The sequence below is a fragment of the Rhinolophus sinicus genome, linkage group LG13, assembly GCF_036562045.2.
Source record: "Rhinolophus sinicus isolate RSC01 linkage group LG13, ASM3656204v1, whole genome shotgun sequence".
Classification (NCBI taxonomy): domain Eukaryota; kingdom Metazoa; phylum Chordata; class Mammalia; order Chiroptera; family Rhinolophidae; genus Rhinolophus; species Rhinolophus sinicus.
In genome coordinates, this window is record NC_133762.1 from 38716287 (window position 1) to 38740398 (window position 24112).

Sequence of the window (24112 nt, forward strand, 5' to 3'; positions counted from 1 at the left end):
CCATTCAGAAAGGAAAGGTTACTGAACCAGAAGCCTATGGTGGGACTGCTACTGCCCCTGAGCTTTATCTCTGAGCTTTCTGGTAACCAAGATAAAAATGGAAATGTGTACATTGTTACCATAAAATCCCAGGAAGCATGGCAATTTGTCAACAGAAACAAGTATTTCTTTTTTAACTTTTATTTATTTTAAGTGTGTTTTTCCAGGACCCATCAACTCCAAGTCAAGTAGTTGTTTCCATCTAGTTGTGGAGGGCACAGCTCACAGTGGCCCATGTGGGGATCGAACCGGCAACCTTGCTGTTAAGAGCACCGTGCTCTAACCAACTGAGCTCACCGGCCACCCCGAAGTACTAAATTCAAACGAGAATTTATTATGTAGATCCTCATAGAAAAGTCACTGAAGGACCCAGTGGACAGTTTCTCCAACAGTGATTTGGCAGCAGAATCTGCAATATGTTGACCAAGCAGATGGTGCTGATGTTTGGGTAGGTTGGGGAACCATGGAATGGGGCGGGGGTAGGGAGGGGATGAGGGGAGAGGTTTACATAGCCCAGCACCTCTCTGCGTGGTGGGGACTGCAAAAGCCCTGTGGGGCTTGAAGTGAGTTTAGACATGTAACAGTGCCCAGCTACTCTGAGTGGCGGCATGAGGACCACCAACATCATCATACGGGAGCTGCTAGAAATGCAGCATCACAGGCCCCACCTCCCAAATCACAATGTGCATTTGAACAAGGCCCAGGTGGTTTTCATGCTTAGTCTAAGGGGAAAGCACTTGCGTAGCGAGCAGCTTTTGCGCTTGCATCCTCAGTATCCATTCCTCTTCTGATAACAAGAGCACCTGGATTTTCCTGGGGAAACCAGACTTCTCCCACTCAGCATGTAGGGTTTCAGGGACTAACCCCACCCTGAAATTCAGGGATTGACAACTTGATACAGGTCTGGCCAATCAGAGAATTCCCTGTCCCCCTGTCAACCAACAGTGGTTGGTTTAGCTGTAGTCAGGTATGTGATCCCAGCTGAGGCAATCAGAGTCTGCCCTGGGATTTTGCTGGAAAAATTAGGGGAAAGGCATTCTCTATGAGGCATTCTCTTCCTTGATATAGATGCAGATGTAGAAACCTGGAGCTCTTGGGAGCCATCCTGTCATGAAGGAAGTGGCTGCTTTAGCATGAAGCCACCAGAGAGCGGAGAGCAGAGCAATGGAGACAAAGTGATTCCTGAAGATATGTTTGAACACCTGGATCCAGCTATGGCTGAAGCTTTTAAACCTCAGAATTTTTCTAGTTTATGAGCAAAAAAATACTCAATTTTGCCTATGCCAGTTTGAGCTGGATTTCTGCCACTTGCACCCAAATAGTCCTCCTCACTGATTCTTGTATATTCCTGGGCCACATTCTGGATGGAATGAACCGTCTGGAGGTGAGGGCCTAGAATTTGCATTTCTAACAATTCTTCAGGATTCTTATGCACTAAAATTTGTGACCCACCAATGTGGTGGAATGAGGGCCAAACTTGGGGTAAGGACTTGGATTTGAACTCTGGTTCTGCCACTGACTGGCTATGTGACCTTGGATAAGTCACTTCCCCTCTCTGAACCTCATTTTCTTTCCTATAAAATAAGAGGCACTTGCTTCTCAGGCTTAGCCTAAGTTACTGTATGACAGGGATGTGAAAGTCTTTTTAAAAGCTCTGAGAACACACACATTTCTTGTCCAATGTGATTCAAAGCCAGGCTGTGAGAGCAGAAGTGGCCCCCTGGCCTCAAACTAGCTTAAAACATCTGACCCTTGCAAAGACACTTCCTCAAGTCACTGCTGAACTCCTGGAACATGAAACCGCCTCCTCACTCCCTCAGCTCCTGCAGGCACTTCATAGGAGGGAAATGAGAAAGGTCACTTGCTTGCCTTGGCTGCTTCCCATGGTCACCACGCTGGCTGCAGAAACCCAGTCAGGCCTGAGGGGAGGGGCCAGGGTCCTGCCTGAGCATCCTGTGTAGTGAGCAGGAGACGGTTTCCTCGGAGCTTTCAGGCTCAAGCAGAGGCCTATGAGCATTGGGGTGAGAAGCCCTAGATTTTGGTCCCACCTCTGCCACAAGCTCACTGTGTGAACCCAGTCAATTCTCAACCTCTCCCTGGGCCTCAGTTTCTCCAACTATGAAGTGAGATGTTAAATAAGTTCTCTGAAGGGAATAGCTGTAGTTCTTTCCTGCATAGCATCTGCTCCAACTTCTGACAACTCTCCAGTTTTTCTTTGGGAACCACCTCTCCCCCATTCTCAATTCGTGAATCGGGATGGAGCTGACTTCAGCCCCTGGTTGTAGGGGTGGGTCTGTAACCAAGCCTGGCAAATCAAAGTTGCAGTAATAGAAACAGAGATGGCAGGTGACTCAATCCGGGCCAACGAGAGTCATCCATCGGCCTTTGGCTGGAAAAGAGGCCTGCAGTTGCAAAGCAGAGCCAAGAAATGGGGAAATACAGATTCTCAAGCCCTTGGATCCAGCCCTGCCTGAAGCTGATATGCTCATGGACTTTCCAATAACCTTCTTCTGCTTGAGCCAGTTCGAGTTAGATTTCTGCCCCCTTAAGCCTCAGAGGAAATTCTTACAAGGACTGCAGTTCATACTATCAAGTGTAAATGGCTTCCTTGCTAGCAGGTTTTGATAGAAGAAAAGTAAAGAGTAGGTGAGGATGTGTAGAATATGGACCCTTGAAGCTGATGGCACAGAAGCCATGCCTGGAAAGTATCTGGTATGTATTAGGCCCTCCGTATACATTTGTGGAGTTAATGTATTGTGTTCAACTCTCTACAGGCCTTACCATACTTGGCTGAAGTCAGTGGGACCAGAATTATAAAGTCATTTTCCAGATGGGGAAATAGAGGACCATGGCAGAGACTCCCCAGCTGCTCAATGGCAGGTAGAATTAGAATCCAGCTCTCCTGCCTCTTATCCTCCCCTGGGGTCAGCCTCAGAAGCTGCAGGGGGAGGAGGGTAAAGTGGGATGAGGAACCCAAACAGGAACCTCAGAAAGGCAGCGTGCCAGAGGCCCAGGACTGACCAGTTAGAGGAACTTTCCTTTCTCAGAGCCGCTCCGCCATGGGGGTGGAGTGCAAGTCAGGGGCCAGTTCTCAGGAGTGCAGGGCCCTATAGCTCCCTCTCCTCAGATTCCCTGACTATCTTCTGAATGAATCACTGAAACCCCCAAGCGACTGCTGCCCTTCATGGATGTTTGGGGGTCGCCCCGACTCCTTTTCTCTCCCATTTTCTGACCTTCAGCTTCTTTCTGATCAAAGAGCTCAAAACTTTGACTTTACAAACTGGAAGGGATTGGAGAGACCTTCATTTTATAGGTGGGAGCAGCAGCCCCAGAGAGGGTGAGTGTTGTACCTTGGTTTACACAATAGCAAGTGACAGAGCAACACACTGAAGAGGAACTGAGGGCCTTTGATCTGGTGCCTGATTCAGTCAGAGGGTTGGTTCTGAGATACCTGTGTTCCAGCTACTTGTTCCAAACGCATAGTAAATTCTTAGCATGTTCAATGTTACTTTTGGGTCACCTGGTCAACACCAGAGTCCAAGGGCAATTGCGAACCTCTTTAGAATAATTTTATCTAAGGTAGACAGGGGGCAGGGAAGTCTGGAAAATATAGGATGGGATCTGAAGCCAGAACTGGGTTTGACTCCCCATTCTCCCTTTTACAGATAAGCAAGCAAGCCTTTTCAAATATAAACCGGGTCACGTCCCTTCTCTACTCAAAATCTCCCTGTGCTCCCATCTCACTTGGAATAAAAGCCCAAGTACCCGCTATGGCTGGCAAGGCTCCATGATCTGGGCTTTCTCAACCTTACAGTTCTGCCTCCTACCAGCCATCCTTTGATTTTTTCCATTCCAGCCATGTTAGCCTCTTGCTGTGCCTCAACCCACCAACTATGCTTCCACCTCAGAGCCATTGCACATGCTGCTTTCTGGAATGTTCGTCACCCAGAAAGCCTTTTTCACTTCACCCAGGTGTTTTCACAGATCTTGTTACCTCAGAGAGGTCTCCTCTCATCACTCTGGCTAAGATAGGACCACCCGCCCCCAACTTCCATTACTTTCTAGGCCCTTCCCAATCATATGTTTCATGGCTTTGACCACCATCTACTGTGGCAGCTACAAGGATGGGCCTCTCAGGTGTCACCTGCAGAGAGCAGAACTGACCCATGGCCCCAGCTGCTGTGTTTTCAAGTCCATCATTGTTGCCATGGGCTGCTCCCAGTCAATGACTGTGGGTGGCAGGGACACTGAGACAGGCCCAGGCCAGGAGGACCTCTGATCGGGAGACTTTGGCTGAGGGCTCCCTGACAGCTTTGCCAAGACTTCCTTTGAACTGCACTGCAGTCTAAGACATTTATTTCTCCCTTCTCTTCCTTCCTCCCCTCCTTCCCTTTCTTCTTCATTTAAAGTCAGGTACGCCTTGCCATCTGATGGTTCTCCTAGCCTCTCCTAGTTTCTCCCACAGGCATCTCCTCTAATATATTTCTTGTATATTTAACATCTCTGAGACTCTACTTCTCAAAGGACCTGAACGAAGGCACCTACTGTGTTTCCCCGAAAATGAGACCTAACCGGAAAATCAGTGATAGCACGATTTTTCAGGATGCTCGTAATATAAAATAAACCCTAATGCGTCTTTTGGAGCAAACATTAATATAAGACACGGTCTTATTTTTGGGGAAATACGGTAGGGCTTATTTTATATTATGACCATCCTGAAAAATCATGCTAGGGCTTATTTTCCAGTTAGGTCTTATTTTCGGGGAAACACGGTAATGTGTTCCCTGTGGGTTTGTTTAGCATGTCTCCGCATAGAATGTGAGACATACGGGAGTAGTGACTTGTTTTGTATACTGCTGTATCCCAGAGGATACAGCCCTACAAAGACGAAGTGGGTGCCCAATAAAATCTTGGATAATTGAATGAAGTCCCCTTTCGCTTCCTGGGTGCCCAGTTTCCCCCATATAAACAATAGCGATGAATGTGTGTTTAAGCTCAGTCACTCTGTGTGTTTATCTCTGCTTGGAGGGGAACAAAGTCTCTCTGTGACTGAATCTGAGTGGAGGTTGCCCCCTTCAGACAGGATGTGGTGTCCAGTCCGCCCCAGGGGCAACTTGTCCCACTAACCTCTCACCATGCTCCAAGGTCAGCTGCCCCACAATCTGTCCCCTGCCAACAGAAACCTCAGAGCCACAATAATGCATGCTCCGACCCTTTTACAGTTACTTTTTTATAGCGGACAGAGCCTCAGTTTCTTTTTTTTGGAGGGTACGCCTTTTGTTTTTCAAATTACCTTTCATCACCTAGTAAAACAGTACATCGTCCTTGTTAAAAATGAAAACATTACAGACAAGTCTCAGGTGCCCTTGGGTTCCTTCATAGCCACCCTTGCCTGCCCCACGTAGGCTCTGCCTCTGCACTTGATACCCGCCTACTGTCGGTGGTCCATCTCATCTCTCTGCCCTTTACCATTTGGGACCATTCTCACTGCAGTTCCAAATGCCAGCACCTACATCTCTTTGCCTGAGAGATTTCTCTGTGGCCACTGGTGCCTGCTCTGCCCATGAACTTGACAAGTGCTAGAGAAATATGATCTCCCCACAGTCTTCAACCAGTGACAGACAGGAGCAGTTGGGTACATGTCCCAGTTCTCTCACCTCTTGAACATTTTCACGGCCTCCCAGAGCTCCCAATAGAACTGAGCTCCAGGTACCCACAGGGATGACGGGATTGATAACACACCTCCATTTGGCTGCCTTCTCTTCTCTGTCTCGCTTCCTCACTCTCCTACCAGGATTTTCTGGGATTAAGTCCCAAATAAAACTAGTAAAAGGCACTTGAAATCTTTTCTAGAATTTGCTTCTGGGGAAACTCAAGCTGAGACAGATATACTCATGGAAAATATGGAGTATTTTTTTTCTGTGTGTTAACATCAAAGAAATTGCACTGAATGAACTATGAGGTAGTATCCTTCTATTTCCATGTTTCAGATGAGGAAACTGAGACTCAGGGAAGGAATTTTCCCAATGCATCACAACTTGTATGGGGCAACGTCGGCACTCCAACTCAGGTCTCCTGTGCTCTGTCTACTGTTCTTGGCTGTCTGAGTCCTAGTCTCTTGGCTGTACCTAAGTCTCCCAGGCCAAAGGATTTCAGGGTGATGGTGGGAGCTCAGGTAGGTGTCTTAGGGCAGAATTAGGAATGTAGGCCCCAGTACAGTGCCATCCAGAGGGAGCAGTAACATGCAGAGGGTGCAGCATGTGTGGCCACAGACACTGGCCAAGAACAAAGGTGCATTTAACATTCAGGCAAGGATTTCTTCTGCATCATTACCCATGCCTCGAAAAGTACACTAAAACTCCCAGTCCTGGGGTGGAGGAAACTGGAGAAATGGGGCAGAGATCAAAGTGCTGTGAGGTCTTGCTGAGAAAGACTAAGGAGGCTAAGAGAGATTGTACTACTAACTAGCTGTGTGACGTTGGAAAAGTTACTTACCCTCTCTGGGCCTGACAATCCTTTTCTATAATTGGAGGGCAGGGCTTGAAAACGCAAACAACTGGAGGGGCCCACAGGGTCATCCACATTAGGAAGGTTGCCCAGGCAAGAGTAGTGCTCACTGGACAGCAGTGTACAGGGCAACCCCTACTCAGCTTCACCAATGCTACCATGAGTGAATAGCAGAGGATCATGGGAGATGGAGGTTCTAGCCCAAGAACTTTAGCTAACTTTTCCAAGTTTTCAAGACAAGACAGAAATCCAGATTTATGTGAGCTCTATTGATTTTAAATATTAGTAACTAATTAAAAAGAATCACTGTATATAGCCAACTGAAATATACCTATGTGCTGAAACATCTCAGGCAAGGGAGGGGAGAGGTTGTTCCACATTCCTATGCTCAATATTTTTGAGGTCCTACTATGTGCCAGGAGTTAGAGATATAGTGGTTCAGGAAACAGATATGTCTGTGCCTCTTGGGACTTACTTTCTAGAAGAGTTTAAAGTCCAAGCCGTGGCTGGTCCCCGGAAAGGAAACAACTTTCTCCTCACCCTCTGGAGTAAGGGCCCCTGGTTGGTGTGAGATTAAGATTCATGTTTTCCACACCCACTAGGATGGCCATGATACTAATACTAATACTAATACTAATACTAATACTAATACTAATACTAATACTAATACTAATACTAATATTTTTAAAAGGATAATAGAAAGCATTGGAGAGGATGTGGAGAAACTGGAACCCTTGTACATTGCTGATGGGGCTGTAAAAGGGTGGAAGACAGTTTGGCGATTCCTCAAAAAGTTAAACATGGAGGGCAGCTGGATGGCTCAGATGGTTAGAGCGTGAGCTCTGAACAACAGGGTTGCCAGTTCGATTCCCACATGGGCCAGTGAGCTGCACCCTCCACAACTAGATTGAAGACAATGAGCTGCCACTGAGCTTCCGGAGGGGCGGCCAGATGGCTCAGTTGGTTAGAGCGCGAGCTCTCAACAACAAGGTTGCTGGTTCAATTCACTCATGGGACTGGACTTGGAGCTGAGCTGTGCCCTCCACAACTAGATTGAAAGAACAACAACTTGACTTGGAACTGATGGGCCCTAGAAAAATACACTGTTCCCCAATATCCCCTAATTAATTAAAAAAAAGTTAAACATGGAATTACTATATGACCCAGCAATTCCAGCACTTGGGATCTACCCAGGGGAACTGAAAACAAGTTTCAAACAAATACATATACACACATGTTCATAGCAGCACTAGTCACAAGAGGCAAAAGGTGGAAACAATGCAAATTTCCATCATGGATGAGTGTGACATATACATACAATGAAATATTATTCAGCTGTAAAAAGGAATGAAATACTGATACATGCTACAATGTGGATAAACTTTGAAAGCATTATGTCAGCCAGACACCAAAGGTGTATACATATTGCATGATTTGGTTTATATGAAATATCCCAAATAAATGAATCCATAGATACGAAAAGCAGATTGGTGGTTGCTGAGGGCTGGGGAAGAAAGGCATAGGAGGAACTGCTTAATGGGTATGGTGTTTCCTTTTGGGGGGATGAAAATGTTTTGAAAATACACAGAGGTAGTGCTTGCACAACACTGTGAATGTACTCAATGCCACTAATTTTTTCGCTTTAAAATGGTTAATTTTATGTTATGTGAATTTCACCTAAAAAAATATTACTACATAAAAATGTTTTGTACATCCAAACAATGGAATATTATGCAGCCATAAAAAATTCAAGGACATTTTCATGACATGGAAAAATGCCTACAATGTAACACAAGTGAATAAGTAGAATAAAAATTGTGTATGCAGCATATTACTAATTAATTATGTTGAATAAAAAGTGCACAGAAAAGAAGACTATACAAAAATAAAATAAAATGTTTGTTATACAAATTAAAAAATATATTTATGTTTCCATGGTCTGAGTGTCTACTAAGTATTGGGCACAGTGAACGAGACGCATGAAGATCTGGCCTGCAACAGAGAGCAGGAGACCTGGGACAGTGGCCCTGGGTCTAGAAAGAGCTGGAAGGTCAGCAGAGCCAGATTCTTCTCTCTTCTCTGCCCCAGACTCCCTGGGTGACCTTTCCAGGTCTCAGTCCACCTCTCTCACAAAAGGAGAGAGTCACAGGTGAGCTTCTAGAGAGTCATCCAGCCTCTTGGTGTTTTCCCCAAGAAACACCTGCCCATGTGCCCAAGGCCACACATTCAGGATGATCCCAGCAGTATTGTCTGTTGTAGTGAACACCTGGAATGACCTGAATGTTCACCCACAGGGGAATGAGAAATAAGGTAAGGTGGTCAACTGCTGGACACTCCACTTAGAAGGAATGAACTAGACCTCTCTTTCTCATCCTGGCTAGACTCTGACAACTTAATAGGAAGGTGGGGGGAAAGGATAATTACAGAAGAATCTCACAGGTCGATAGCATTTACATAGATCTTTAAGACACAGAAAGGAATTCTATGTATTGTTTATGCATCCATGTATATGTAATACATTTATAAAGGCACAGACTGGAAGGGCTGTAATTCGTGACAGTGGTTGTCTGTTGGGAGGGAGAGAAACAGAACTGAAAGGAATAGTGTGGTGAGGTTTTAATTTTATCTTACTTTTAGTAATTTTATTTTTTTAACCTGAAGCAAATGTGACAAAACACTAACATTTGTTAATCCTTGATGGTGTGTTCCTGGGATATGTAATATATTATTCTCTTCACTTTTTTGTATTTTAACCCCTCCCACCCAAAAAAAGGACAGTGACAAGAAAGCTGTGGAATAAGGGAACTGTTATTTGAGGCCTTTCTCTGTGCTGGCCACAGGTTACATCAGTGGTTCTCAAAGTGTGGTCCCTGGACCAGCAGCGTCTGCTTCTCCTGGGAATGCAAATTTTCGAGGTCCTGTTCCAGAACAACTGAATCAGAAACACTGTGGTCAGGACCCAGATATCCATGTTTTAACAAGCCTTCCAGGTGGTTCTGATGTCTGATAAAGTTTGAGAACCACTGGCCTAGACCGTGATAACTATGACCATAGTTACCATGTATTAAGCATGTATACCTGTCAGACAGTGCTGTAAGAGCTTTCCTTCAGTAATGCAAGCTAAACAGCCCTGTGAGGGAGCCGTTATTATTATTATATCCATCCTATAACTGCAGAAACGGAGGCACGGAAAGACCAAACCCCCTGCCCAAAGTCCCACAGGCAGGTTGCTCCCAGAAGCCCCCTTCCTTAACTATGGCACTAAACTGTTTCCCACATACAGTAATTCTAACATACTCTAGCTCACTGCAACACTGGAAGAAAGAATTAATAGCTCCATTTGACAAATGAGAAAACTGGAATTCAGAGAGGAAGAATGACTTGACCAAGGTCTCACGAAGAGGAAAGTGATGGGGCAGACAGACTGCGGTCTGTCCATGAGGTTTTGGGGTTTGAACTAGACTTGCTGGAGATCAGAGACCAGAGGAGAGGGAAGGGGAGGGGGAGGGGGAAGAGGAGGAGGAGGAAGAGCAGCGAGCGTTCCCAGCTGCAACCCTGCCTGGGTGTGGCTCGCACGTCGCGCCTACAACCAGCTGTCCCCTTCCCCACCGCTGCCAACCCGCCGTGACCCGTCACCCACCCCCACCAGGAACCGTACGGGCCTTCCCCTCCGGGCCTTCGTGAAGCCCCATCCTCTCTCTCTGTCTCCTTCCCTCCCTCCCTCCCTGCCTGTATCTCTCTCTCTCTCTCTCTCTCTGTCTCTCTGTCGCTCTCTCTCTCTCACAGAAGGGGAACCTGGACAGCCCAGAGAAGTAGCGGCTCCAGCATAGTCACTCGGAGGCCAAGCTTCCCTTCTGCTCCAACTCTCACAGGACGGCAGCTGGGGAATTCCGCCCCTCATCTGGGCACCCTTCTTCTCGGTCTGCCCCTCATCCCACCGCCTGTCTGCCGCTCCCCCGACGGTCCCTTTCCCTGCAGCCCAGCCTACCCTGCCCACCACTCGGGCTCCCTCCGCAGCGGGAAGACCCTCAGGCTGAGCACACAGGCGGGTGTCTCCCCGTCCGGCACTCACCTGGGCGCCCGCTGCTCGTCCGGCGGGCAGCCCGGATCCTCGCAGCTCGAGCGCCCCCCCAGCTCAGCAGCTCCCGGGGTCCCAGAGGGCCCGTGCCCGAAGGAAGACCGACTGAGTTTGAAGACGAGGCTGGGTCTTTTCGAGCTTCTCTGGCGCTGACCTGCCCTGGTCCCCCTCCGCCTGGCCTCTAGGCCTCCCCGGTATGCCTGGGCTGGTGCCGCGTACTTGGTGGCGCCCACAGGCCATCTGAGCGCTTTAGCCGCGCCCGGAGCGATGCTGACCCCGCCCCCGGAAGATTTTAACTCCACCCCAGGAATCCTAATCTCCGCCCCTACCTCCCAGGATCCTAAATCCCGCTGCCTAAAGATTTGTTCACACTGCCCATCTCCCGTCCGAGGGCTCTAACCTTGCCCCGCAAGGATCCTAACTCAGTCCCTGATGGATATTAACCCCGCCCCCAAGAATTTTAACCTCTCCTCCAAAGATTCTCACCCCATCCCCTCCCACCAAGTGTCCTAATGAATCCTCTCTTAATAAATTCTAATACCTCCTACCGACACGCTAACCCTGTCCTAAAGGGATTAAAAAGCCCACCCCCAGGATCCCAACCCGTTCCCCCAAAATCCCAAACCCCGTCTCCTCATCCCAAGATCCTAACTCTGCCCCAAACGGTTTTGAATCCCACATCTGAACGATCTTTAACCTCTCTCACCGAAGGTTTCTAATCCTGCCCCAACGATTCTAACCCGGTCAACCCAAGAATCCCACTGCTCTCTTCAAAGAATTCTAACCCAGCCCTCAAGATTTATAACCCTAACCTCGGGATTCTAATCCCGCTCTTGGGCGATCCCAGCCTTGTACCCAAAGGATTGGAATCCACTCCCCTCCCCCCAAAATTCTAATCCGGTCCATCCAAAGATTCCAGCCCGGCCCTCCAGGGATCCTACCCCTACCCCTCATCAAAGGATTCTAACCCCACCCTCTCCCCTCTGACTGGGTTCTAATCCCTCTCCCCGCCCGCCCCACCACGCACTCTGATCTATTTCCCCCACCATTCAATCCTCTCCCTCTAGCCCTCCCCTCCCCCACGCCGCGTCCCAAGCCTTCCTGGCCCTTGTGTGGTTAGCCGTTTCCGCTCCACAGGCCCCGCAATATTCAAACGCCATGCAAAGTTCCTCGCCCGCAAGAACTGCCCTGTCTCATTCCTGGCCGGTTTCCTGGCAGTTCAGAAGACCTCAAAAAAGGAAGGGACGAGAAATCCCGCCTCCAGGAAGAGAAATACAGGTTCTGGGGACATGAGAGGGTCATCGTCAGTGTCAGCTATGTCTTTTTCCACAAGATTGCAGTTGTGATGGCAAAGGACCATAGATAGCTGAAACATTCTCCCGCCTTTCTTTTTTTTTTTTTTTTGCTATTAATCCTTGTATGTGTTTCCAAAGCTCCTATCAATTTTATTATACAATGCTTTTATAAATAAAACGCATCATTACAAATACTCCTCTTGATGAGTTTTGGCAAATGTATACCCCTGTGTAACCATCACCCTAATCAAGATGTAGAACACTTCTATCACCCCAAAGAGTTCCCTTATACCCTGTGGCAACCACTGATTGGTTACCTAAGCTAATTATAGATTAGCTTTGTCTTTTCTAGAATTTACATAAATGCAATCATACAGTATGTATCTTTTATGTCTGCCTTCTTCTACTCACATATTACTTTTGAGATTTTTCCATGTTGTTACATGTTCCAGTATTTTGTTCCTCTTTACTGCTGAATACTATTCCATAGTATAAATACATCACTATTTGTTTATCCATTTCCTTCTTCATGGACATTTGGGTTGTTTTCAGTTTCGGGCTACATGAATAAAGCTGCTATGAACATTCATGTACAAGGTTTTGTGTGGACATGTTTTGATTTCTGTTGGTTAAATCTTAGGACTAGAGTTGCTGGATCATATTGTAAGTGTATGTTTAACTTTATAATAAATTACTAAATTGTTTTTTAAAATGATTCAACCATTTGCAATCCCACCAGCAATGTATGGTTTCCCGTTTCTCTATATCTTGCCAGTTTGGTATTGTCATTATTTTTAAATTAAAAATGTTTCCCTTCTAACTCATATTAGCATCAAAGGACATTTATACAATTACAAATTTTATCCTAAAACACTGCCTTACCGGTATTTGTGGTGGCAAACCTTTCTTTCTTTCTTTCTTTCTTTCTTTCTTTCTTTCTTTCTTTCTTTCTTTCTTTCTTTCTTTCTTTCTTTCATTCATTCATTCATCATGGTGAATATAGCTGACCATAAGAAGTGCTGCTAAATATTGCATCTTTGGAGGCAGACTAGAGTTCAAATCCTAGCACTACCATTTATCAATTGGTGATCTTGCACAAATCATGTCACCTCTCTGACCTCAGTTTCTTCATCTGTCAAGTGGAAATAATAATGGTATTTAGCTCAGTGAGTCACTGTGAGACTCAACTAGCATCTTATGTCCAACGGTGATAAAAAATATATATAAGAAAAATAAAGCAGAGCAAGGGGAGAGGTAGCAGGGATGGGGGAAGGAGTGATAGTGTGACTTGAGACAGAGTGGCCAGGGAAGACCTCTCTAACTAGAGGGCGTGTGAACAGAGACCTGCTGAACTGGGGGAATACATCATGTGATAATCTGGGGGAAGTGTGTTCCAAGCAGAATAGTAATAGCAAAGATCCCGAAGTGCAACCACACTTGGTGTTGTTAAGGAATTCAAGGAGGCCAGTGTAGCTGAAACAGAGTGGGTGCAGGGAGCATGATATAGATGATGCTGGAGAGGTAGTGGGGCCAGACTGAGAGGCCATGAATGTCTTGGTATTGACAGTGTACTTTAATTGACATGAGATGGGAACCATTGGAGGGTTTTGAGCAGAGGAGTAAGCCACACTGGCTTATGTTTTAATGGGATCTCTCTCACGGCTGGGTGGAGAATAGATTGGAGGGAACTACGTGAGCAGGCTGAGGCAGTCATCCAGGGGCAAGATAATGATGGCATGGGCCAGGGTGGTGGCAACTGACAATTGTATGAGCTCAGAGAAAGAAAAGATCAAAATGTTTGAGACGTCATGGGTATGTACAAGGAGAGTCACTGCAGCACCGCTTTTACTAGGAAAGAACTGGAAATAACCTAAATATCCATCACTTGGGGACTGGAAAAATAAATGATAATACAATAACTAAGTACCAGGCAGTTGTCAAAAAATATAAGGATGTATAAAAACTAATTGTATTTCTATTCACTAGCAATGAACAATCTGAAAACAGAGTTAAGAAAACAATTTCATTTACAGTATCACCAAAAAAAATAAAATACTGGGGAATAAATTTCACAAAAGAAGTGCAAGATAGTCTGAAAACTAAGAAACATTTTTGAAAGAAATTTAAGAAGACCCAAATAAAGTCATCGCGTGAGACGGGAAAGATAACTCATGGAGAAGACATCCCTTCATGGATTGGAAGTCCTAATACTGTTAAGATGATGATACTTCCTCAATTGATTGACATAATCCCTATCAAAACCCCAGATGTCTTTTTCTTTTTTTAAAAAGAAATAGATAAGCTCATACTAAAATTAATTTAGAAATGCAAGGATCCCAGAACAGCCAAAACAATTTTGAAAAAGTAAAATAAAGTTGCAGGACTCACACTTCCTAATTTTAAAGCTTACTACAAAGCTATAGTAATCAAGATAGTGTGGAACTGGCATAAGGATAGACATACACATCAATGGAACAGAATTGAGAGTCCAGAAATAAACTCTCACAATTATAGCCAAATGACTTTCAAAATAAAAGTGCCAAGACAATTCAGTTGGGGAAAGAATAGTCTTTTCAATAAATGGTGCAGGAACAACTGGATATTCCTATGCAAAATAATGAATTTGGACCGCTACTTCACACTATTCACAAAATGGATCATAGACTTAAATGTGTGAGCTAAAACTATAAAACTCTTAAAAGTAAATGTTAATGACCTTGGGTTAGACAAAGCTTTCTTAGATGTGACAGATGTGACAAAAGAAAAATAGATAAACTGGACTTCATCAAAACTAAAAACTTGTGCTGCTGATGATACGATCAAGAAAATGAAAAGACAACCCACAGAATGAGAGAAAATATTTGCAAATCATAGATCTGATGAGGGACTGGTACCCTGAATGTATAAGTAACACTTACAACTCAATAATAAAAAGACAACATAATTGAAAAGTGGACAAAAGATCTGAATAAACATTTTTCCAAAGAAGCTATTCAAATATTAATAGCTAATAAGCACATGAAAAGATGCTTAATATCATTAGTCATCAGAGAAATACAAATTAAAGCCACAATGAGATACCACTTCACATGCATGAGAACGGCTATAATAAAAAGACAGATAATAGCAACTATTGATGAGAATATACAGAAATTAGAACCCTCATACAGTGCTGGTGGGAATATAAAATGGTGCCGCCCCTTTGGAAAACAGTCTGATTGTTCCTCAAAAGGTTAAACATAGAGTTACCACAGGACCCAGCAAGCCTATTCCTAGGTACATACCCAAGAGAATTGACAATGTATGTCTACACAAAAGTTTGTATGTGAAAATTTTCATAGCAGCATTATTTATAATAGCTGAAAAGTGGAAGCAACTCCAATGTCCATCAAAGAATAAATAAAATTCTATCCAATGGAATATCATTTGGCAAAAAAAAAAAAAGGTACCAAGTACTGATACATGCTACAACATGGGTGAACTTTGAAAATATTATGTTAAATGAAAGAAGCCAGTCACAAAAGTCCACATATTTTATGATTCCATGTATATGCAATGTCCAGAATAGGAAAGTCTACAGAAACAGGAAGTTGAATAGTTGTTTCATAGGGCTGGGGGTTGGGAAGAAATAAAAAGTGACTGCTAAGGCAGAAAGATTTTTTGGGAGGAGGGAGTGGTAATAAAAATGTCCTAAAATTGATTGTGGCAATGGTTGCTTAACTCTGTGAATATGCTAAAAATCACTGAACTGTACATTTTTGAATGGATGAATGTACGCTCTGTGAATTATAATTCAATAAAAATGTTTTTAAAAAAAGAATGAAGAAACTCCTTATGTACTAATGGCATGGGCCAGGGTGGTGGCAACTGACAATTGTATGAGCTCAGAGAAAGAAAAGATCAAAATGTTTGCGATGTCATGGGTATGTACAAGGAGAGTCACTGCAGCACCGCTTTTACTAGGAAAGAACTGGAAATAACCTAAATAGGGAACAAGTCGCTAAGGGGGAGGGCAAGGTACACAGTAACTTCTATTGTACCATTTGCATAAAACACGAGAACAAACACGTGGGAATTTACCAGCGCATGCCTGGGCTGAGTCAAGAAGAGCACATAGAAGCAGTCCCAATGGTGTCTGCCAGGGAGGGGCACTGTGTATGTGGGTAAGAGAAGAGGGAGAAAGACTTGCTGCTAGTATACCCTTTGTACTCTTGAACTTTAAATATATTAACTGTTCAAAAATAAAGTCAATTAAAAAAATCAGAGACTTCATGAACAAGATTGAATTGAGACTGGATAGGATTTTTAGAGGCTGGAAAGAATCAAGAAAGGTTCTGGGTGTGCACTTCACAATGGGTTGGGGTAGAGGAACGATGGAAGTAAAGGCATTGAGGCCAAACTGACAGCCTCTCACTAGCTGTGACTTTGTTTTCTCATTTGTAAACTGGATTGATAAGAGTACCTACCTCATCAGCTCATTGCGTTACTGTACAAAAAGCTCTTATTACTGTGCCCTCACATCATCTCATTTAATCTCTTTGAGATAAGTATAAATGGATGGCTCAGAGAGGAAAAGATACTTGTCCCTGGTCACACAGCCAGCAAGCGGTAGAGCTGGGATTCAAACCCTGGTCTGTGAGCCTCCAGTGTGCCTCCAAAGGCTGTGTTTGTAATGACTACCCAGAATCAGTAAGTGTAGTCATTACTACATGCTCTGAACACTGAGGAGTAAAGAGAACGATGTTGACTAGAGGACACAACATAGCATTCAGTCCTAGAGGGACGGCAGGAGCTAGGGAAAAACACAGGCTTTACTTTACGATGGATCAGATGCTGACTCTTTCAAAAATATATTTTCCTATTTTCAGGGGCATTTGCATTTCATATTTCAAATTCTTTGGGACCACTGTTGACTGTTCTATATTCAAAACAGGATGAGGGTTGGGGAAGAGAGCCACAATCATGATTTCAGGACTCAGATATTTCCCCTTTTATTTGCAAAGTAGCCAGTGTTCATTTCACAGCTAGACCTTCCCAGGCAGGAGGTCACTGCTGCTCTCATTTTCCAAGAGAGGTAAATGAAAATCTGAAGTCCAGCCCTTGAGAAACTCACAAAAACCCCCAGTAGGTGTTTGGCACCCCCTTCTTAAAAAGCTCCTCCGTCCTCTATTTTCTTTAGCTCCTCCTCCCTGCCTTATTTTTCTCCAGAGGTCTTGTTACCACCAGGTACTATAGTGCATATTTATGTTACTGTTTATTGTCTCTCTCTTCTACATTTTTGCAAGTTCCATGCAGGTACTAATCTTGTGCCCATTTTACAGATGAAGAAACTGAAGCACAAGGTTTATGAACACCCAGTGAATTATAGCACTGAGGGCCAAATCCTTCATTATTTGATTAATTCTATTAATATTTCTTAAGGGCTTACTATGTGCACCTCTCTCAGGGGCTGGGACCACAAAAAAATGAACAAGATAGTCTTGACCCTCAAGCAACATTCAATTCAAATAGGGAGATAAATACTTAAGCCAATAACTTAGATACAGAGTGGAAAAGCTGTGGCAGAGAGCGAGAGGCCCCTGATATTGTAGGACCAAGTAGAAGGGACACTGATCCAGCCTGAGGTGCATCAAGCAGGATTTCTTGAAGGAGGTGATCAGCTGAAGTTTAAAAGATGCTAGTAGAAGATCATGGGAAAAGCTATTTCAAACAGAAGGGACAGCTTGACAAAGTCTTGAGGGAGGAACAGCAAACACTTCTGTGTTGTTGGTGCCTGAAGCCCTGGCCATAGACAGGAGGAAGATGAGGCTGGAAGATGGCAGTGGCAGCTGATAAAGAGCTGGGACTTTCTCATGTCAGTGACCAGGAGATTGGCCTCTGGGTGTCTTAGAAGCTAACCTATGACAGGTACCATCCTAAAGGCAGCTGACCTGATCAGGGGTGTGGAGGGTCTAGGCAGGGATGGGGATGCTGGGGGCGGGGAGAGGGGCGTGCTCCTGAGGTTGTTTTTCTGCCCCCAGCTGCATGACACCTCCAGCTGATGGGTCCCCCTGAGGGGGGGATGGTTCAGTTTCACAATCCTCCTCCCCTCCCCCAGTGTCCCCAGAGGCCAAGAAAAGAGGAAGTGCTTAGTGGACTTCCTCTTGGGTCTGGGTGCACTGGAGCCCAGGCAGGTGGGGGGGTGGGGGCGGGGCCGAGAGGGACCTGCCCACCGTCGGCATTCCCCGAAATAAAAAGGTCTGGGCCCCAGCCCCACCCCCATCCAGTGGTGGCCACGCTACTGCAGGGTGCACCCAGGCCTGGCAGCTGGGAGAATGGGTTCACGTCCCAGCAACTCGAACTTACTGTCTTTTCCTGGGCAAGACATCCTCTCGGAGCCTGACATCTTGACTGAAAAGGCACATCCTTACTCAGCAGTTTAAAACTGAGGCGATGTGCATGAATTAACATGGAGAGATCCCCAAGTCAGAGGTGCATAATAGTATAGAGGGTACATTCATTTTTTAAAAATAACATAGTTTTATATTTATCTATAGCTGTATGTAAATGCATAGAGAAAATTCTAGAAACTACACACCTGACAAGAACAGAGGTTGCCACTGAAAAAGAAAGGAACTTTGGGATGAGGGAGAAAGAGATGGTGACTTTTTCTCTATTTGTTTAAAAAGATTTTTTTTAAATAGACTATATTTTTACTTATGTAATAAAAATAATACTTATTATCATAAATGAGAGGATTGGTATATGTGGTTATCGAGGGCCCTTTTTCCCAAACATTTTATTGTGAAAATTTCCAAACATACAGTAAAATTGAAAGACTTTTACAAAATCCCCATACTCACCACCTACATTCTACCATTAATATAACACTTTTTTTAAAAATCAATGTCTGTCCTTCTATTCATCCATGAATTCATCTTTTAAAAATGTATTTTGAAGTAAATTATTTCAGCACACATATTATTAACTAGAGTTCAGTGTTTGTTTACAGTATTTTTAATATAACATTTACATACAATAAAGTGCACAAGATCGAGTGTTCATTTGCTAAATTTTTACAAATGCATATACATCTGTGTAACTTCAACCTCATTAAAATGTACATTTCTATCACTCTAGGAAGCTCCCCCTTGTCCTACAGTGTATTTTAGTTGACAACATTCTATGAGTCAGCATTCAACAGGGCCAGGTATATAGTAAGTGCTCAATAAATGTTGGTTGAAGAAATAAATGAGTCTAGGAATGAATGTGCACGTGGACTGCTCCCCTCAGGGCAGGACCATGAGTTTTTCTCTTATTACACAATAAATGCATAATAAAGATTTATTGATTGTATTAGTTATATATAGCCATGGAACAAATTACCCCAAATTTAGTATCTGAAAACATTATAAACAGTTATTATCTCACACCGTTTCTATGGATCAGGAATCTGGGAGCAGCTTCGCTCAGTGGTTCTGGCTTGGAGTCTCTCATGAGGCTGCAGTCAAGGTCAGCCTGGTTTGCAGTCAACGTCAGCCTGGTTTACAGTCATCTGAAGGATTGACTGGGGCTGGAGGATCCATTTCCAAGATGACTCACACTTACGTGACTGTTGGCAGGAGGCCCCCTTCCTCACCATGTGAATCTCACTATACTGCTGCCTGAGTGCGCTCCTGACAGGATGGCTGGCTGTCCCCAGAGCGAGCGATGCAGAAGAGCAAGTCAAAACATCACATGAGTTACATGGGTCATCCCTATTCAAGGTGGGAAGGTCTACACAAGAGCATGAATACCAGGAGGCGAGACTAATTGGGGTCTTCATGGAGAGGGGTATCATTATGAATATGTATTCAATTTTTCTGAGCACTGGCTTTGTCCTGGGTGCTGTGTTGGTCTCTAAGGAGTGTAAGAATGAGTCAGAACCAGCCCTCCCCCTGCCCTTAACAAGATATGCGTGTGTGTGTGTGTGTGTGTGTGTGTGTGTGTTGGGAGTGGGGGTGGGAGGTCAGACAGACATGAAGTCAGATGGTGTGACAGAGCACAATACATATCACAATGCTACTTTTTTAAAGTTGCTTTTTTGTAATTTATATTCAGGGCACAACATTTAAGATACATCATGAAGAGAAGGTTTCTTTCCCTGCTTGTTATACAACTATACACTCCTCCAGCTCAGAGGCAACAACCGTCACTTTTTTGATATATCCTTCCAGAACTATTCCATGCATATATACCAACACATTCCCCTCCACCTTTAAACAGCAAGACAGCTCTATCCAAAGTGCATTGTTCTGCATCTTACTTTTTTTGTCTCTTACTATATCTTGGAAATAATTTCATAACAGTACATAGAGAGCTACCTCATTTTTATTTATGGCTTCATGGTATTCTATTGTCTGCATGAGTTTATTTAACCAGTTCCCTATCACTGAACAGTATGTTTATTTTAATCTCTTGTTATCAGAAACAAAGCCATGATTTTTCTTGCACGTCCACCATTTCCACTTGTGTGAGTACAAATGTAGGGGAAGTTCCTGGCAGTGGAATTGTTACACCAAAGGGTCTGTGCATTTAAAATATTGATAGATATTGTTATATAGGGTTTTTACCAACTTACCCTTCACCCACAAGGTGTGAGAATGCCTGTTTCCTCATACTTTCACCCACAAGGTAAGTTATCAAACTTTCCAAACTTTGCCAGTCTAGTAATTGAAAAATGGTTTCTCAATGTAGTATTTGCATTTTTCTTATTATGAGTGAGGATGAACATCTTGTCATATATTTCAGAGTCACTTGTATTTTCTTTTCTGTGAACTGCACAATTAATTTGCCTATTTTTCTATCGGGCTATGGGTCTTCAAGATTTATTTGAATGTCCTCTTTACATATCATAGGCACTCTCTCTTTGTCTGCATGACACGCTTCAAAAACAATTTTTTTAAACAAGTTGCTTTTAGACAGAAATGAGAAGTTTCTGCAGGTCATATCATTTTTTGTGCATCACTGCAGGGCCAACCAAGGGCTAAGGGAACAGCTGTACCATGTAGAGTTCTAGAAGGCGATTCTAGGACCTAGAAGTGGGGGTGGGGGGGTGGGGTGGGCAGGGAGGAAGTTGTTAGCTCTTGCACTAGATGGAAAGGGCTGTCACCGAAGAAAGTGAAGTCCGCATTGCAGGAAGTGGGCAAGACAGGCTAGCCTGTGTCTAAGACCCTTTGCCCCTCATTTAAACTGTCTGAGTCAGAAATGAGAGGCCACATCAATGGGACTGTCAATTTCTGGTCATTTAAGCCTGATTGGGTGGTTACTGCATCCGGAAGCACCAAGTAACATTATTTAATAGTTATATGAACTCCTTGAGGCCAGGGTTCAAGTATTAAAAAAATAGTGGATGGATGGATGGATGGATGGATGGATGGATGGATGGATGGATGGATCTAATCAAAGGATTGAGAGGCTGCTGTTTTCTGAGCCAGGAGAGAGCCCTCTTCTCCTCCCTCCTCTTTGGAACCTGCTCTCTCCTCTTCCTTGCTCTTACTCCATTTAAGATGCTAAGGTCTTAGCATCTCTCATTTGGTCATCATTCCAGTCCCCTGCCCCATTCCCCAGCACCCCAGCTGTCCTCTACTCTCCAGTCAACCCTCCTCTCCAAGCAGCTAGAGTCGATTCTGGAAAATGCAAGTCCATTACATCAGTCCTGTTACCAACTCTTTCTAGCCTGCCCTTAAAGGACCTTCTAAATCTGCCTACTCCTCTGGTTTCCTCTCTGATTCCCCGCCACCTCACACACCACATGATCCTCTAGCAATAATAACGGTCCCATTTGTTGAACACTTGCTATATGTACTTTTACATGGATTATTTTGTTTAAGCCTCACAGCAATATATGAGATCTATGAGGGTAATGCTATTATTATCCCCATTTTATAGATGAGAAAACCAAGACCCATAGACATTTAGGGGCTTACCCGAGGCCACCCAACTAGCAGATGTCAGAGTGGTGTTCAAAACTCACTCAGTCTGAGCCGGGGTGGAGCATCTAACTACTGCACTGGTGCTAACTGGTCACCAGTCTCAGAGTACGCCAGGCACCTTCGAGCAACCTGGCTTTTGCTCATTTTGGCCCTGGCTGGAGGGCTCCCCCTTTGTATTGTCTACCTGCCAAAAATCTTGCTCATCCTTCAAAGTCTTTCTCATAAGTCACCTTCTCTGCAAAACCTTTTCTGCCTTCCACAGAAAGAGCTGTTTCTCAATCTCTGATACTACAATTGAGAATTTCTGCTGTGATTACTTGGGGACCTGCCTTCCCTGTCAGGCTGGGAGCCCCCCAGTGGGCAGGGACTGTTTTGTATTTCCCTTTGGTGTCTAACACAACGTCTGGCCCAGTAGGTGCTCTGTAAATGTTTGGTGACCTAATGACTGTGGCCCCAGGACTTTTCCCCAATGCACAGTTGTGAAGCGCTGCTAGGAGTCTCCAGTTGGGAGCCGAAAAGGAGTAGGAAGTCACAGGGTCTCCAAATGAGAGGGGCTTGTGTAAAGGGGAGGCTGGAGACAAGTTTCACTAACTTGACCACTTGTCCATGGGGAAGGACTGTCCCCAGGGGATCTAGCTGGTAGGGAAGTTCCATCCTTACACTTCCCCTAGAGGCCTTTGGGAATCAGCTGCCCCGCCTCCTGGTGGTTTCCCCCTCTTACATTGCCAGGAACTGAACCACGATGGGAAGCGACTCAGTCCTCATACTCAGAGCCTGGGCCCTTAGGACCTCAGTAACTAGGGTTATGTGGCTTTGGTAACAGGATAGTTCCGGGGTGGGTGGGGACTTCCTCCGGGTTGAGGGAAATTGCTCCATCGCCAGAGCTGTAGGGTAAGAACCATCCCAGTGCCTCTCAGCAGCCTTGTCACGGTGCCCTGGCTAAGACTGTGGGCAATTTCTGAGTTTGATCCTTTTGCAAAGCTCTCAGGCCTTTGAGAGGGACCTCTAGCTCTTTGACCCCTGCTCCTAGCCAACTCACTCCTCCCTCCATGACTGCCTCACTCAGGAACTTGCCAAGGCTCCCCGTATCCTCAGGTCCAAATTCTTCAGCCTGCGACCATTATATCCCAAAGGCTGGTAGACAGAAGAGCAGAGCAGGTAGGACCATGGGCTCTGGGGTTAGCCAGATAGGGGTCTAAATCCCAGCTCACTGTGTTATCTTGGGATATTCACTTCACCTCCTTGAACTCCAGGTCTCTCATCCTTAAAATGGGGATAAATATACTTTAAAACATCAAAAATAAGGATTTGTCCAATGGAATAAATTTGTTTCAAAGAAAGTACCCTAGACCAGTGGTTCTCAAAGTGTGGTCCCTGAAGGATCAGTATCCCCTGAATACTTGTTAGAAATGCAAACTCTTGGGCCTCACCCTTGCTCTATTGAGCCAGAACTTTGTGGGTGGGGTTTAGCAATCTGTGTTTTAGCAAGCCTTCCAGGAGATTCTGTTGCAAGCTAAAGTTTGAGAACCACTTCCATAGATAAACTTAACAGATGCACAATGTACTGGGAGAAGATATCTGGAACATCAACAGCCAATTAATATTTGAAATGTATAAGATACTCCACTAAATCAACAAGAAAAAAACAGGAACCCCAATAGATAATGGGCGAAAGATCTGAACAGAAAATTCACTGAAGGGGAAGCTCAAATGCTTGACAAGTATAGGAGGAGGTTCGAATCTCAGGATTAACAGAGAAATGCAAGTTAAAACAACACTGAGATGTCACCTTACCACCCAAACTGTAGGCAAAAATTACAAAGTCAAATAACATAAAATCTGATGGAAATGTGAGAAGAGAACATCCTTCACATGTTGCTAGTGGAGCCATTCTAGCAGAATTTAGTAAAGTTTAAAACCTATATGCCCTGTTATCTATTCTACTCTTGGGTATAGAGCCCAAAGAAATTTTCACATAGCCCCATAAGGGTCATGCACCAAGATGTTTATCAGTGTTGTTTATGGTAAGAGGAAGTTGGAAACAACCTGAGTGTCCGTCACTGGGGGAATGGACGTATAAAACACGGATGCTCACCTTGGAATACTCTGTAGTCATTCGATGCAATAAGCTAGATTTTCCAATAGCAACACAGGTAGATTCTAAAAATATATTATGGAGTGAAAAAAGCAACAGAAGGAGACCCTTACCCAATACCATTCATGGAGTGTAAACACACAAG

The 24112-nt window shown here is 44.5% G+C and overlaps 1 protein-coding gene across 6 annotated transcripts in view; it reads right to left on the bottom strand.

Annotated features, from left to right (window-relative positions):
• The window catches only part of HCK (HCK proto-oncogene, Src family tyrosine kinase), a 33511-nt gene extending 22634 nt beyond the window's left edge, over window positions 1–10877 (bottom strand). For 3 of the 6 annotated variants that reach the window (XM_074317262.1, XM_074317263.1, XM_074317261.1), the window contains exon 1: window positions 10619–10757. The gene's annotated coding sequence lies outside the window, so the exon portion shown is untranslated. Of the gene's footprint in view, window positions 1–10618 lie in introns of all 6 variants that reach the window. The other 3 variants (XM_019748505.2, XM_019748503.2, XM_074317264.1) reach the window with 2 other exon arrangements.
• Window positions 10878–24112: the final 13235 nt, after the last annotated feature.